The 14640-nt window shown below is 42.7% G+C and overlaps 1 protein-coding gene across 6 annotated transcripts in view; it reads right to left on the bottom strand.

The window, feature by feature from the left end:
* RAD54L2 (RAD54 like 2) overlaps positions 1 to 14640 on the bottom strand; it is a 72758-nt gene that overhangs the window by 46422 nt on the left and 11696 nt on the right. For 2 of the 6 annotated variants that reach the window (XM_053917693.2, XM_045199703.2), the window contains exon 2: positions 10447 to 10513. The exons of 3 other annotated variants lie outside the window; for them this stretch is intronic. The gene's annotated coding sequence lies outside the window, so the exon portion shown is untranslated. Of the gene's footprint in view, positions 1 to 10446; positions 10514 to 11737; positions 13356 to 14640 lie in introns of those variants that run through there. One more of the 6 variants, XM_024565697.3, reaches the window with a different exon arrangement.

Here is a 14640-nt window from a genome sequence, read left to right as displayed (position 1 = left end):
GCCATGCTGACCATGTGGACCTTCACTGAAGGCTTCATATGGGCCACCTGGCAAAGTGGTTTGCTTTCTTTGGTTTCATACCTCCTGGCCCAACAGTAAACCCCCAAGGGCATAGATTTAGCTGGAGCTAGAAGCGTGTTCTATTCAGATTAATCATTCATCCATTCATTCACTCGCATTCGCTTGCTCATTTGCCAGCTTGCTCTTTTATGTGTAATATGTGCAGGCACCATGCATGACTATCGTCTGCCTGTTTCTCTCTCTACTTCACTATTAGCTATAAAGGTCATTTCTTCTTGAGGGAAAAAAAAACAAACCAGGGTAAAGAGAAAGCTAGATGGCCCTGGCCGTGTAGCTCAGTTGGTTAGTGTTGTCCTCATACACCAAGGTTGAGGGTTTGCTCCCTGGTCAGGACACATACAGGAATCAACCAACAAATGTATAAATAAGTGGAACAACAAATCAATGTCTTTCTCTCCAATCAATTAATCAATAATAATTTTTAAAAAGCTAGGTGGATTGCTCTGTGATAAAGGAAATATAGCAAAATGTTAACATTAACATAAAAACTCACTGACCAGTTCTTTTAATTTTTCTATATATTTCAAAATTTTCAAAATACAAATGTGGGGGAGAAACAGAAGGGAATAATCTTTTACAAGACAAACTGCTGCAGACAACCACATCAACAATGAGGTCATCCTAATATTCCTCCCATTTCCCAAAATAAAAAGTGAAACACAAGTCTCTAATTAGTCAACACAAAATACTATTTCAGAACTGAAGTCTCTTATTAAGGCGCAGACACAATTTGAAAGAGAACTTCTATAATATGTTCTCCTGAACAGAAAGAGAAACAAAATGAAGGAAGTTGGCTCCTTCAGAGCTTTGGTAAAAGGCGAAAGATTTGTAGGATCTGAAGAGAAACCAGAGTATTCCTTCAGAGCTCTGGGGAAGGAGAACTTAAGTTTAAGACTGCTCAGTTTAAAGCCACAGGGGACCATGAGTGTGCATGTCCCCAAAGGGTCATGAACTTAGCCTCTCAAAACAACTAAAGCAAATAACAGCTGTGAAATAATTTAAATTTTAGCATTAATACCATACTTCCCAAAACACCTACAAAGGGCACTAAGGCACAGGGAAAGGAGGTGATCCATGAATACACATTAACAGAACTCACGCTGAGCTGCGATTCACCGAGTGACAAAGTGGGTTTCAGATCTCTGAAGCAACAACTCTCTTTCGTTCTTAGCTCATTAGGTTTTAGAAGGGAAGTAGTAAATCAATTAGATATCAACAGCTTTGAAAGTGAGATTTTTTCCTGAGCATTAGTATGATAATTCATCAGTAACTCCTCTGTTAGGAAGCCAGTGCCTGTAATCAGCATAACCCCTGTTCGTCCTAGACGGCTTTGAGATGAGTGTTTTGCTTACAGTGTGCTTGGCTGATTATGGAGTGGCTTTTAGAGACCAGTTTTTAATTAGCAAGTACCTCTAGGTAATCTGAATGCCTGTTATTTTAGAGAAGAAATTGTGTAGCGGTGGAAAAATGTCCATCAGCTTGAGGTGAGCGGTAACAAGGAAAAGCTTTCTATAAACCCCCAGCTAACAAACACCTTCAAAACCTCAGCCCCAAGCTCTGGCCAGAAGCAAACATCAAGTAAACATGTAACAATCACACGTGCTGCTAGAATGGGAGAGACATTGGTGCAACCCCCACTCAAAATGTTGTAACAACTGAGGACACTTTAAAATCGCACCCAGGCCTTCAGATGCCCATGACAGAGAAGCTGGGAAGTGATGAACTGTTTAAGCCCCACGGAATTTGGCTTTGCTCTCTCCTCCCCTTCCATGAGCCACTAAGTTTCTGTACAGAGGTGACACAATGAACTCTCTTCTCAGCTGTTTAGAACCATAGCAACTACTTAAGAGGCAAGTTTTGCCATTACTGATCTCCTTAAAAAAGCAGAAAAGGGAAGATGGCAGGGGAAAGATGATTCTGGGGGTAGCAGCACAATCTGTTACACTCTGCCTCTGAGGGGTTCCAACCCCCCACACAGACACTTCCATGTGGGCACAGCTTTTCAGAACAGAGGGAAGGCAGCCGGATTCGAGAGGTGGGGAAAGAAACTGAAGAAGAGACAAATAAGTGGAAGCACATACCATGTTCGTGGATAGGAAGAATTAACATCATTAAAATGTCCATACTACCCAAAACAACCTATCGATTCAAAGCAATTCCTATCAAGATATCAATGGCATATTTCACTTAACTAGAAGAAATATTCCAAAAATTTATATGGAACCACAAAAGACCCGAGAGCCACAGCAATACTGAGAAAGAAGAACAAAGTTGAGGGCATCATGCTACCTGACATCAAACTGTACTACACGGCCACAGTAATCGGAAACAGCGTGGCACTGGCATAAGAACAGGCATATGCATCAATGGGACAGAATAGAGAGCCCAGAAATAATTAACACTTGACAAAGAAGGCAAGAACATACAATGGGCTAAGACAATATTCAATAAACGCTGCTGGGAAAATTGGACAGATACGTGCAAAAAAATGAAACTAGATCACCTCCTTACACCCCATACAAGAATAAACTCAAAATGGATTAGACTCACTCATTAGAGACTTAAATGTTTAGACTCAAAACCATAAAAATCCTAAAAGAAAACATAACAGTAAAACCTCGGACATTTCTCATAGCAATATTTTTTCTGATATATCTTCTCAGGCAAGGGAAACAAAAGAAAAGACAAATAAATGGGACTACATCAAACTAAAAAGATTTTGTACAGCAAAGGAAACCGTCGGCAAAATGAGAAGACAACCCACTAAATGAGAGAACATATTCACCAATGATCCATCTGATAAGGGGTTAATATCCTAATTTATAAAGAAGTTATATGACTCAACACCAAAAAGCACAAATAATCCAATTTAAAAATGGCAAAGGACCTACCATATTTTGCTGTGTTGGGGATTTTGCGTATTTTGCAGTGGTGGGGGAAATAGAAGAGGGTAAAGTGGGGTACACGGGGATGGAAGCAGACTTGACTTGGGGTGGTGAACACACAATACAATATAAATATAAAGATGACGTACTGTAGAACTGTACACCTGAAACCTGTAAAATTTTATTAACCAATGTCACCCCAATAAATTCAATTATTTTTTAAAAAAAGCTGAAAGTACAAACTCCCTGAGATCAGGGCCATGTCTTACACTAAGTCTGCAGGTCCCACACTACAGTACATGGAAAATGTGTTCAATAAATACACACAGGATGGCGGGGGGGGAGGGAGAAATTAGCTCTTAGAATTGTTAAACAGACATGATTGTATTTCCTGATTTTGAGAATTATTCTATGGTTATATAAGAAAATGTCCTTAGGAAATACACAATACAGTCTTTAGTGGTAAAAAATAAATAATCTTCTAAAAGATAGTTAACAAGGAAGAGAATATAATTATCTGTTCCTAGTTCTCTAAAGATTTAAACACTTAAGGAGTACAAAAATATCTTATTTCAAGGTACAGACTTGAAACATTTCTCTTTGGCTACTTAGTAACAAATTAGTAACAAACTTTGTTTACTTTAGAACTTAATAATTTAGGGTTAAAAAGGCTAATTAAGCATCCCAGCATGCCCATGTGCAGACAGGCTGTCCTCCTGCTGGGGGCCAGGCCTCCCACTCTTCCCCTGGGCCCAGCAGGGACTGGAATAGTCTCCGAGGCAGGTCTCACTTGGGTTCCCTCTGGACCGTACCAGGTCTGATCAAAGCCATAAACAAACAGCACCCCACAGGCAGGTAGAAATTAGACTCGCCAGCTCGCCCTCCCTTCTTTGTGTAGATGTGGCCCAGTTCTGAACAGTCTTCTAAGGAGACTTATGTAATCTATCCTAGATTACACGTCTCACTGTTCTTTTATGGCCCAGGTTATTCAACCTGGGCCTAGTACTTGGGCTCTCAGACACACACTTCAGCACTGTATCTATAGAAGTAAGTAGCTTAAGACCCACACCACTGAACCAATCAGAGTTACTTAAGTAACCTCGCCCTGGAAGTCTCTCTTGTAGTCTAACGCTGGACATAAATAATAAAGAAAACAATGACATTTGAATATTAGCAAAGGTAAGTGGGAAAGAAAGTATGTACTTGACCCAAAGCCAATATAGTGAAGTAGAAAAAGACTTCTTTCAAACTAATACTCCTGTAACTTCTCTGGGGAAAAGCATATGGAGTCTGGACAAAACTCAGGCTATAGATTTTGCAAGTAAGAAGAGAACCCGCAGGAAAACCTCATTTCTGTAAACAGATAATACAGGATGTTAACCCTTGGGAGGAAGGGTCACCTGTCAAAGACTGGAACAGGGCCTATGTGTGTGCCACAGATAAATTAAAATGCTATTGCATGGAGACAAGGCCAAATTTTATTACACTAAGTGGGAGGTACAGAGACCAAAATAATTCACACAGGGACTTTAGGGCCAGGAGATATAGTCATGGTAGAGGGGACGAAAGGCAAAGGCTGAGATGAAGCAAAAGCTTGAAGAAATATTCTAAAGAAAAAAGCGTTATGGTTATTTTGGAGAAAGAAGGGCCAAAGGAAGAGGCAGCAAGGCTAGTGACTACTTAGTGCAGAGCCTTAGTACTTTCTGAGATGCAGAGGCCGTGCGTTTTGATCACAAAAGCAAACAGCAGACTAGAGGAAAACGCCTTTCCCTGGATAAAGCAATCCTTACATTCAGTGTGAGACACTGAAAGCGTTCCCTTTAAATTCAGTAACAGGCCACGGCTGCCTGCTCTCAATATGTCTATCAACATCAAGTTACAGAGTCTAACCAGCAAATAAGATACACACACACACAAAACAAAAGAGCTGGAAGAAAGAAAACTGTCAATAGTCAAGGATTATGTGATTTCAATACAGAAAATCTACAGGCAAACTGTTAGCAATACAGGAGAGCTCAGTAAGGTGATTAAAGATCAATATAGAAAAATCAATTTTATTTCTTACATGCATTCAACACCCATTCAGAAAGTGTAATTTTAAAAACATCATTTATAATAGCAGCAATAAGCATATGGTATCTAATGATAAAACTAGGGAAAGATATGTAAGACCCTTGTGGGGAAAAAAGCATAACACTACACTTAGACATTAAAATAGACCTAAATACTCAGAGAGATGTGATGTTTATAAATGGGAGAGGCTATTACAAAATCGATTTTTGCCCTGGTCAAGTGGCTCAATTGGTTGGAGTATTATCTCATGCACCAAAAGGTTATGGGTTCAATCCCCAGTCAGGGCACATACCTAGATTGTGGGTTCAGTCCCTGGTTGGGGCACATATAGGAGGCAGCTTATCGATGTTTCTTTCTCACATCAGCGTTTCTCTACCCTGAAGATATGAAGATATATTCATTGATTTATTCATAAATCAATGAATATATCTTCGGGTGAGTGTTAAAAAAAGCAAAGTCAATTTTCCCCATAAACTCAATATACTCCTGATCAAAATCCAAAGGCACCAAATGTGTAAACTGTAAAGGGAAGGTCGATAATTTTCACTGAGTCAAATACGAAGATGTTTACACAAGAAAATACCACGAAGCAAAGACAAACCACAGTTGGGGAGCTGTCTGCAAGCATAGAGCCAGTAAAAGAACTGGCATCCACCGTTCTGAGAAACTCTTAAAAACCAGTAGGAAAAAAAAAGAAAAACCTAGTAGAAAACTAATCAAAAGACATGACTAAGTAACTCTTAGAAGAGGAAATCCAAATGAACCAAAAGCACTTCACACACATTAGATGCAGTTTTCACGAAGTCTGACGGTACAAGCGCTGCAGAGGCTGCTGACCGAGGGGGTTCTTACCAACAACGGCGGGGGGCAGGGGGGGGGGATGCAAACCGGTACTTCGAATAATTGGGACTACCTAGCCTGGTTAAAGATGCCATGGCCTGCGATTCAGAATTTACTCTTAGAGAAATTCTAGAATGGGTATACAAAGAAATTTTGAATTTTCATTATGTCATCGTAAGGATCAGTGAAAAATAAAAAGCAATCTAAAATGTTCATTAATAAGAAAATGCACAAATATATTACAGTCCACTCATTCAATGGAATATTACACAACTTTAAATAAATGAACTAGAGTATAACATAAATCAACATGGATAAACTTCAATGACATAGCGGTCAGTGAAAAGAAGTTGCAGAAAGATAAACACAAGACGATAACCATTTATGTAAACTTTAAAAATACAGAACACAGCACTCAATGTCATAAGGAAACATACATGTAGTAAAAGTAACATGCATGGCAATCACATGATTCAGAATAGTGTACCTCTTGGGGGGAGGGACGAAAATGGATTGGGAAGTTAAATATCTTCAATCTGTAATTTTTTTAATGCTCACCTGAGGATGTGTTTATTAATTTTAGAGAGAGGAGAAGGTGGGGGAGAGAGAGGAACATTGATCAGTTGCCTCCTGTACACGTCCTGACTAGGGATCAAACCCACAACCTAGGCACACACCCTGACCAGGGATCAAACCTGCAACCTTCTGGTGCACAGGATGACGTTCCAACCAACTGAGCCACCCAGCCAGGGCCTGTTATTTATTTATTTATTTATTTAAATATAAATATGTGAAGCAAAATTGTGGTATAATGTTGAGATATAACAAAGCTGTAGGGGCATAACCATGTATTTGTTATATTATCCTGAATACTTTTCTATGTGGTCAAAATAAACAATAAACAACCCCTATCCAAAATAGTAAATAAGGGTTATAAAAGGCAGCTACACCCCAGAAAATTTTTTTTTGGAATTAAAAATTAGTTCCAAAAAAGAGCAGTCCCAGCTCTGCAGTGGGAACTGGGTAAGTGGTGTCCACATAGCCTTCCAGCAGTAATGGGCCACACACCAGCCTGTGCGTCATGCAGGACACAAGCTGTGGCACTGGGACCCGCTACTTTTCACAAGTCCCGTCCTTCTTACAATGCTCACACTAGTTCCAACTGGGTTAAAAGGTAACTTTTTTTTAAAGTAACAGAACCAACATTTGATGGACATAAACTCACTGGAGGAAGAACATTCGTGCAGGGATGTAACAGAAGGACAGCAGGCTCCCCCTGCTTGAGCTGCAGCCTGTGCTGGACAGCTGGAACCAGCCCTGGGGAAGGACAGTCACCTCCCCAGGGAGCTGACTGTGCTGCTGCCTCAAAGACTCTTTCCTTAAAAACAAGAGAAGTGGGGTCCATGAACTGGTGTTAAGCAACAAAAGGTCCTAATCTCAACCAGACAAGAATCTGAGACTGAGGAGGTTTAATATGTTCCTGAAGCTCAATCCTGGCAATGTACGAGGTCTGTCTGGAAAAGTCCAACCATGGTTAATGTAACAAGAACAGTGTGCATGACACCGATGTAACCTGGCAGCCAAGGAGAGAGGACTGGAACGCATAAGCGTGGACAATGACGACTTCACCATACTGGTCAGTGGGGGCTGTAGACGTCATTGAGTGAGCGTGTGTAATATGTGGCCGTCACATTCAAAATGACTGAGCGAGTAGAGCAATGAGTCTGCATCAAACTTTGTGTTAAGCTTGAACATTCCTCCACAGAAACTATTGGGATGATTCAGAAGGTCGCAGCTATGGGCAACTGGTGATCAGCAGCTCCATCAGAACAATGGGCTGCTCACATATCACGTCTCGTGCAGAGTTTTGTGGTGAAACATCAAATCACACAGGTGACTCAGCCCCCCTACAGCCCAGATTTGGCACCCTACAACTTCTGGCTTTTCCCAAAACTAAAATTGCCTTTGATAGGGAAGAGATTTCAGACCATCAGTGAGATTCTGGAAAATACAACAGGGCAGCTGATGGCCACTGGGAGAACTGTGTGAGGTCCCAAGGTCCCTACTTTGAAGGGGACTGAGGTGTCATTGCCCTATGTACACTGTTTCTTGTATTTTGTATCTTCTTCAATAAATGTCTCTATTTTTCATAGTCCATGGCTGCATACCTTCTGGACAGACCTCGCATGTAGGCTTCCCAGAGACTGGCATGTAGACTGGGGGGTGCACAGGAGTGCGAAAGCTGCTTTGTTCTCATCACTAGATACTGCCTTCAGGAGATCATCACCTCTACTCTCATCAGCTAAGTGGGGAGAAATAAAGCTTTGCCATTTGGCCTTGTAGAGAGAAATCGAACACATGATCCTCACTGCAGAAGACTGGAGAGGGGGCGGGACGAGTTCAGATAGGGAACTCTATGAACAATGACTCAGAGACAAGAAAGAGCAGGATGTGTTTAAGGGAATCCAGGAAGTCTATATTCCTGAAGCACAAAGCAGGAAGGACAGGGGAAGAGTAGAAAATAAGCGTGAGAAGTAACAGGGTCAAGATTGTGGAGCACCCTGGATGCAGACTAGGGAGACCGGTCTCATCCAACCAGGAAGGTCAGAGTGACAGGACCAGACCTGTCTTTTACAGAGACCGCTCTGCACCAGTGGATGTTGGGTAGAAGTGCAGGGATGTGCCATGTCAAACTGAGAACAGATTCCAGCTCGTTGTTCAGTGTAACTTTGGTAACTCAATCTCTCTCAGCCAGTTTCCTTACCTGTAAAATGGAGGTAACCCCCTACCTTCAAAGATTATGAAGAGGATCAAGTAGTAAATGAGTATAAACATAAACCGTACTATGAAGACACACAGATCAGTAGTTAGTACATTGTAAGTACTGAAAACATGGTCTGAAAGAAAACTTTGCTGTAATAAATGCAGCAGATGGAATAAGAGAAGACAGGAAACAGTAGCCAACTAACAAGCCAGAGGAAAGGCCAGATCTGAGAACTACTTAGAAGGAAAACAAACAGGGCTAGTGAAGAACTGTTCCCCGAGCCCCAGTGAGAGAGCAAAAGACACAGGAGTTTCTCTTCCAGGTTTCCCTCGGCAGGGCCGAGGGTGCTGCTGTCGCCTCCTCTTCAGACGGCAGCCCAGACTGGAGACCAGATGCCACGTGGAACACACCTTTTACTGCCAGCACAGCTGAAGAGGCAGCAAGTGTATGGCAGAGGGAGAGGTCTTTGGTGGCAGAAGACCCAGGTGAACGGCACCACTTAACTGGAGCAAATCACTCACCCGCTCCCCATCTGGGTGACACCTGCACTTCAGGTGCTGCAAGGGCTCACGCAACACATGACCTGGCAACACCATGAGCACTCAACGTGGCACAACACAACAAGTCCCATGCAGATGCGAGATTCACTTTACAGGGCCTCTCCTGGAAACACGACAGCCTCGTCAGAGCCTCAGCCCGTCTGGAAGCCCTGGGGGCCTAGATGGCCCAGTACACACCTGTGTGTGGGTCCCCAGGTACCTGATGTTCCGTGTAGGGAGGGCCTGTCTCCACTTCCGGCACGGGCATCACATCTTTCACTGTAATACGCACTATCTGGTTCCTAAACAAACAAAACTGGTTTCGGGGAGCTCATCTCTGGAGATGGCAGCTGGGAGACTGTATAGTTTTACCCAAAAGTTAAGTAAAAAGTTGGCCCCAAGCCCAGAAAAGAGGCATTCCTCCCAGACAAAACTGGATACACCAAGTATACAAACAATGAGTGGATCAAACAGTACGGAGGGAAGAACACAGAGACAGCCAGAACAACCCACACTGAAAGGCCCTCCCTCCCACAGTCCAGAAGGGCACCAAGTAGGGCTCTGGAATGCCTGGGGTCAGATCTGAAGAGTTGGGTGGGGCAAAAGTTAACCAAGTGTAAGACACCGAAGTTGCTAAATGAAAAATACCTGGGACATAGATATTCCCCCTGTGAAGCCAGAGAGGTAAGGATTATGGAAGCAGTAAGAACCAAATGCTCTACCCACATTAAGATTCATGACTCCTTATGAGAGATTAGGCAGCTAGAGACATAACTTGGGGAAGGAAGAGTATCAGTGGGGACAAAGTATAAACATATTAAATGTGAAAAGTAAGTTTCCACTTCAACAGTTTATTTTATTGACACTGCTGTTTCAAATTTGATTTCTCAAAGGAATGTACTGATTGTATATTTCACAAGACATTCTTTGCTAGTTTCACTTATGAAATAGTAAGAGAAGTGAATCTTCAAGGGACAAAAACTTGCCAAAATGCCCTCAAAATGGAATTGTTCTTTAAGATACTGCCATAACACAAAGTTTTGATTTTTTTAATCAAACTTTCCTCTAAACATATAAAATAGTTTTTTTTAAAACATTTAATCTGAAATACCCACTGCAGGGTCAATAGGTGAAAAGCAAGTTACAGGGATCATCTGACAGACCAGACCAGGTCACAGGTCCCTGATGAAGGGATTTGGTCTGAGAGCACCATTTGAGCCAACTGGTGAATCTAATTTGCCCTTATCAGAGCTTGCAAACAGACCTGGTGAAGTTCATGAACAAATCCACCAACATGCGAGACAGATGACTCTGCCGAAGATGCTTCTGACCTATTAGAGAAAGAAGAGCTTTCCTCAGAATATAAAATAGACAAAGTAGAGCAAATTTTAGGGGAAGATTTTTAAGACCTTTTTTTTTCAATATAATGCTGTATAAAAAGCACAAAAAACTTAATATTTAGATCTAATTTTTAAAAATAAAATCAAACAAATGTTAAGTATTTATACATAGAAAAAATGCAAGAAGGAAATGGACCAAAAGGTTAACTGTTTTTTATCTCTGGGTGGAAGTTTACCAAAATAGTTATTATTTTCATCTTCATTCTTTTGTTTTACAATAAATAAATATGACTTTATAATTGTAAAATCAGCATTTTATCTCTATAATTGTAAAATCAGCCACCAGGGAACAAATCCTGCTTGGCCTCATCCCCATCCTTAGCGGCACCATATTTTTTGGGCTGTGACTGCCCCTCTCCAAATCCATATCCAGTGACCGACCAGGGCAAGCTCTCATACTGTTGACAAAAGTCCACTGGCTGTCCACCCAGGGACGCAACTAGGCTGGGACTCCCATGGGGGCCTACAGTCAGCACGGGAAAAAGATCATCAGCAGTTAAAGCCACCTGTGAAAAGCCTCTTCAGTTGCCCACATAAACAGTATAAGGAGCTTTATGTATGTATTCCTATAGATAATACACGCCGAGAATAATTCCAAAAGGATATGATATTCAGAAATGAGGCCCCTCCTGCGTTTTGGTGCTTGGACCAGCCCAGCAGTTGCATGAAGATTTCAGCTTTCCCTATGCACCCTCCTCCTCATTTCCAACAAGTCTTTCGAGTCAATAATTCTCTATGGCCCTCAATTATTATTGCTGTTCTCAATTCCTTCTCCTTCTCCTTCTTTTTTGGTAGAATACTTCCTAGCCCCTCAACCCCACCACCTCAACAATGTCTCTCCTGTCAGTCAAGAGCTCCTGCAGGTTCTGTCGGCCACATTCCCTGTGATGCCTGACTGCCTCCACTGCCCGAGGGGATGCCCTCACTGAGTAAAGCAGGGAGCAGAAATGACCCCCTAACCATTTAAATCATCATTCATGTGCTCTCTCTTTGTTTCCTTTTGCAAAGTGCATAGTTGAATTTAAGGAAGGTAAAATGTTAGGTACAATTCCACTGTACAATCAGAGCTCCGTTGTACTGGGAGCACATACAGGAGTCTCAGTGCTGGTGGACTTACTATCATCTAGTTAAGGACACAGTTGAGACTACACTTACTGAGTGTATAATGAATGACGGAGACCCCAAATGCACCCGAACTCAGAGAAGGAGGCAATGGAGTCTGAGGCTTCGGCACTGTTGGAAGGCTTCTTGGAGGAGGCAGACCTTGAGACAAACCCTAAAGCAGGGCAGAATTAGACAAATTGAGGTGGGGAGGAAAGGACATTCCACAAGGGAATCGTGGCTTGGAACTCAGGAGTGCAGGAAAGGCAGGAAGTACCAGGTTTCCTGGAAAGGCAGGTAAAGTGAGTCATTGGTAAGTACTAATTCTGCATCTACTATTGACCAGTGCTGGCGGGCACTGAAGAGGCGCAGATGAGAGAATGCTGGTCACAGAGTGACGAGTGGAGACCCCCAGGAATCATCCAGTCAATGGACACAGACCCTGAGATGTATGTCAGGTGACGACAGCTCTTTCATCAACTGAGGAACGGAAAAACAAAATGTAGCAAGCCCATGGGATGGAATACTTACAACTCAGCGATAAAAGGGAATCAAGTACTGATAAATGCTACAACATAGGTAATCCTTAAAAACACTATGTTAAGAGAGACAAACCAGGCACAGAAGGCCACATATTACATGATTCCATTTATCTGAAATGCCCAGAAGAGGCAAATCAATAGAAACCAACAGATTCATGGGTACCAAGGAAGGGATAGGAGTGACTGCTTAAGGAGAGCAGATGTCTTTCTGTGGTAATGAAATGTTCGGGAGTTAGGTAGTTGTGTAACCTTGTAAATACATTAAAAAACACTGAATCGAACACACTGAAGTGAAATGTATGGTATGTGAATTATATTTCAGAAGGAAGAAAGGAAGGCAGGAAAAAGAAAGTCAGTCAAACTAAGGTTCTCCAGGACAAGCGCAGTTCTGTGGGGCTAGAGGTTGAGGGGAGGAAGTGGGGACATTGCAAGCGATGGGCCCGATCTCGATCCAGCAGGACCTCGCTAAGGAGTCTGACCCTTGTCCTACACAAGGGTGGGCAAACCCGTGGCCCTGGGCACCGCTGCTCCTGCCGGCCTGGTAGATGGGGTATGATGCCCCTGAGCCCTTCTCTGCTGAGCTCAGAAGGTGACTCAATGCCTCTGTCCATGCAACCTCCCCGCAGTCCACGTGCCCCTACAGGAGTCACTGAAGGGCCATGAACAGGGAAGTGGTATCATCTGAATTTCCAATTTAAAGAGAACACTCTGGAGACTGAATGGAGACAAGACAGGTAAGAACAGTCAGGCGAACAATGATGAGACCCTGAACTACAGTAGTGGCAATGAGAAGGAAGGCAAGAGGGAATATTAAAGGCTAAGGAGGCAAAACCAGTAAGAGTTCACTGGCCAGTTGGAGCCCCACGAGGATGGCTTTGCTCACCACTGTCTCCCCAGTGACCATCACACTTGGTACATGGGAAGGGCTCCCTGAATATTAACCAAATAGGTTAAGTGTTTTATCTATATTCTCTCAGTGAATCTTCACAATAATACCGTGAGGAAAGTAATGTTACCCCCACTTCACTGATAAGAAATCTAAGGTTTAGAGAGGTTAAGTGACCTACCCCAAGTATACCCAACTAAAGAGGGTAGAATTCAATTCCATCCCAGACTTTTAATTACAGACTCCAAGCTCCTATCCATGGCCCAGGTTTCCAGCTTGAATGATAGATTAAGAAATAGTATTGTTAATGGTGAAATGCCAGAAATAGGTGGAATATAGTTGGAGGTCAGAAACACAGATTTGGGTGTTCTTGCAACATTCAGGTAATGGAAGCCTCACATACAGAAGGTACTCAGACAGTGTATGTAGTGGGAGAAGGGTAATCAAGGGTGGACCAATCCATGAGGCAGTAAGGAGAACGAGTCTGGCCCTGGCTGGGTAGTTCAGCTGGTTAGAGCGTCATTCCAATGTGCCAAGGTTGTGGGTTCGATCCCTGGTCAGGGCACATACAATGAATTCATAAAAAAGTAAAACAACAAACTGATCTTTTTCTCTCTCCCCCGTACCCTCTCTCTCTAAAACCAATAAATTTTAAAAAATGAAAAGAAGGAAGGAAGGAAGGCAGGCAGGCATCTGCACAGAGAGTCAGGCAGGGCAAAGACCAGCCTGGGAGTATGCTCTCAGGAAAGACATCAGCAAGGCAGGAGTGATCGACAGAGTCAGATAGAGCAGAAATTTCAGACCCACTCGTTGGAGGGGGTCACTGGAATAGCAGAAAAAGACAGCATTTGAGAGGGATTCTCAAAGGGGTTCTCAAAGGCTGCATGGTGTTTTCTGACTGTGTCAGGGAGTCAGAATCTGGGGAGCTAGTTAAAAAGCCATAGTTCCCCAGCTCCCGTAATGGTGTAGGTGATTTGGTCTCTTTAAGCCTCTGCTTTCTCATCCCTGAGTTGGAAACAGGAACATCGACCTCACAGTGTGCGCACTGCACGTGTAGGCTTTAAAGAAGCTCCCAGGTGGCTGTGACACCACTTGAAAATGGCTTTCTTTTAGGAACCCAGCTGCAGGAACCACAGGGAAACTTTTAACTGGAGAGATGGGTGAAAGGCAACCCTTCGGGAGGACTGCACAGATGAGAATGTGGAGAGGGGAGAATCAGCCATCCTAGCACAGAGGCCTGGACCTGGGGGCCTGGGTTACGGAGAAGGCAGAGAACAGAAAAATGAGCAGGTGTAAGATAACACCAACAAAAACTCAACTGAATCTTTTGCACAGGAAGGAAAGAAAGGAATTTAATATGACTCTGAGGCTTGAAGTCTGGGTGACTGCAAAAATGATGGTATACACTTGACCGAAATCAGGAAGAACAGAAGGATAACTAGTATTTGGGGGGCTGGGTAGGGAGAATAAAGAATTTCATGCAAGATATTTGATGAGGGTTAAGTGCTAGAAAATAAACACATGAAAGA

Source organism: Desmodus rotundus, unplaced genomic scaffold (assembly GCF_022682495.2).
Source record: "Desmodus rotundus isolate HL8 unplaced genomic scaffold, HLdesRot8A.1 manual_scaffold_100, whole genome shotgun sequence".
Lineage (NCBI taxonomy): Eukaryota > Metazoa > Chordata > Mammalia > Chiroptera > Phyllostomidae > Desmodus > Desmodus rotundus.
The sequence above is the reverse complement of the archived record's forward strand: the minus strand, read 5'-3'. Positions and strand labels throughout refer to the sequence as shown.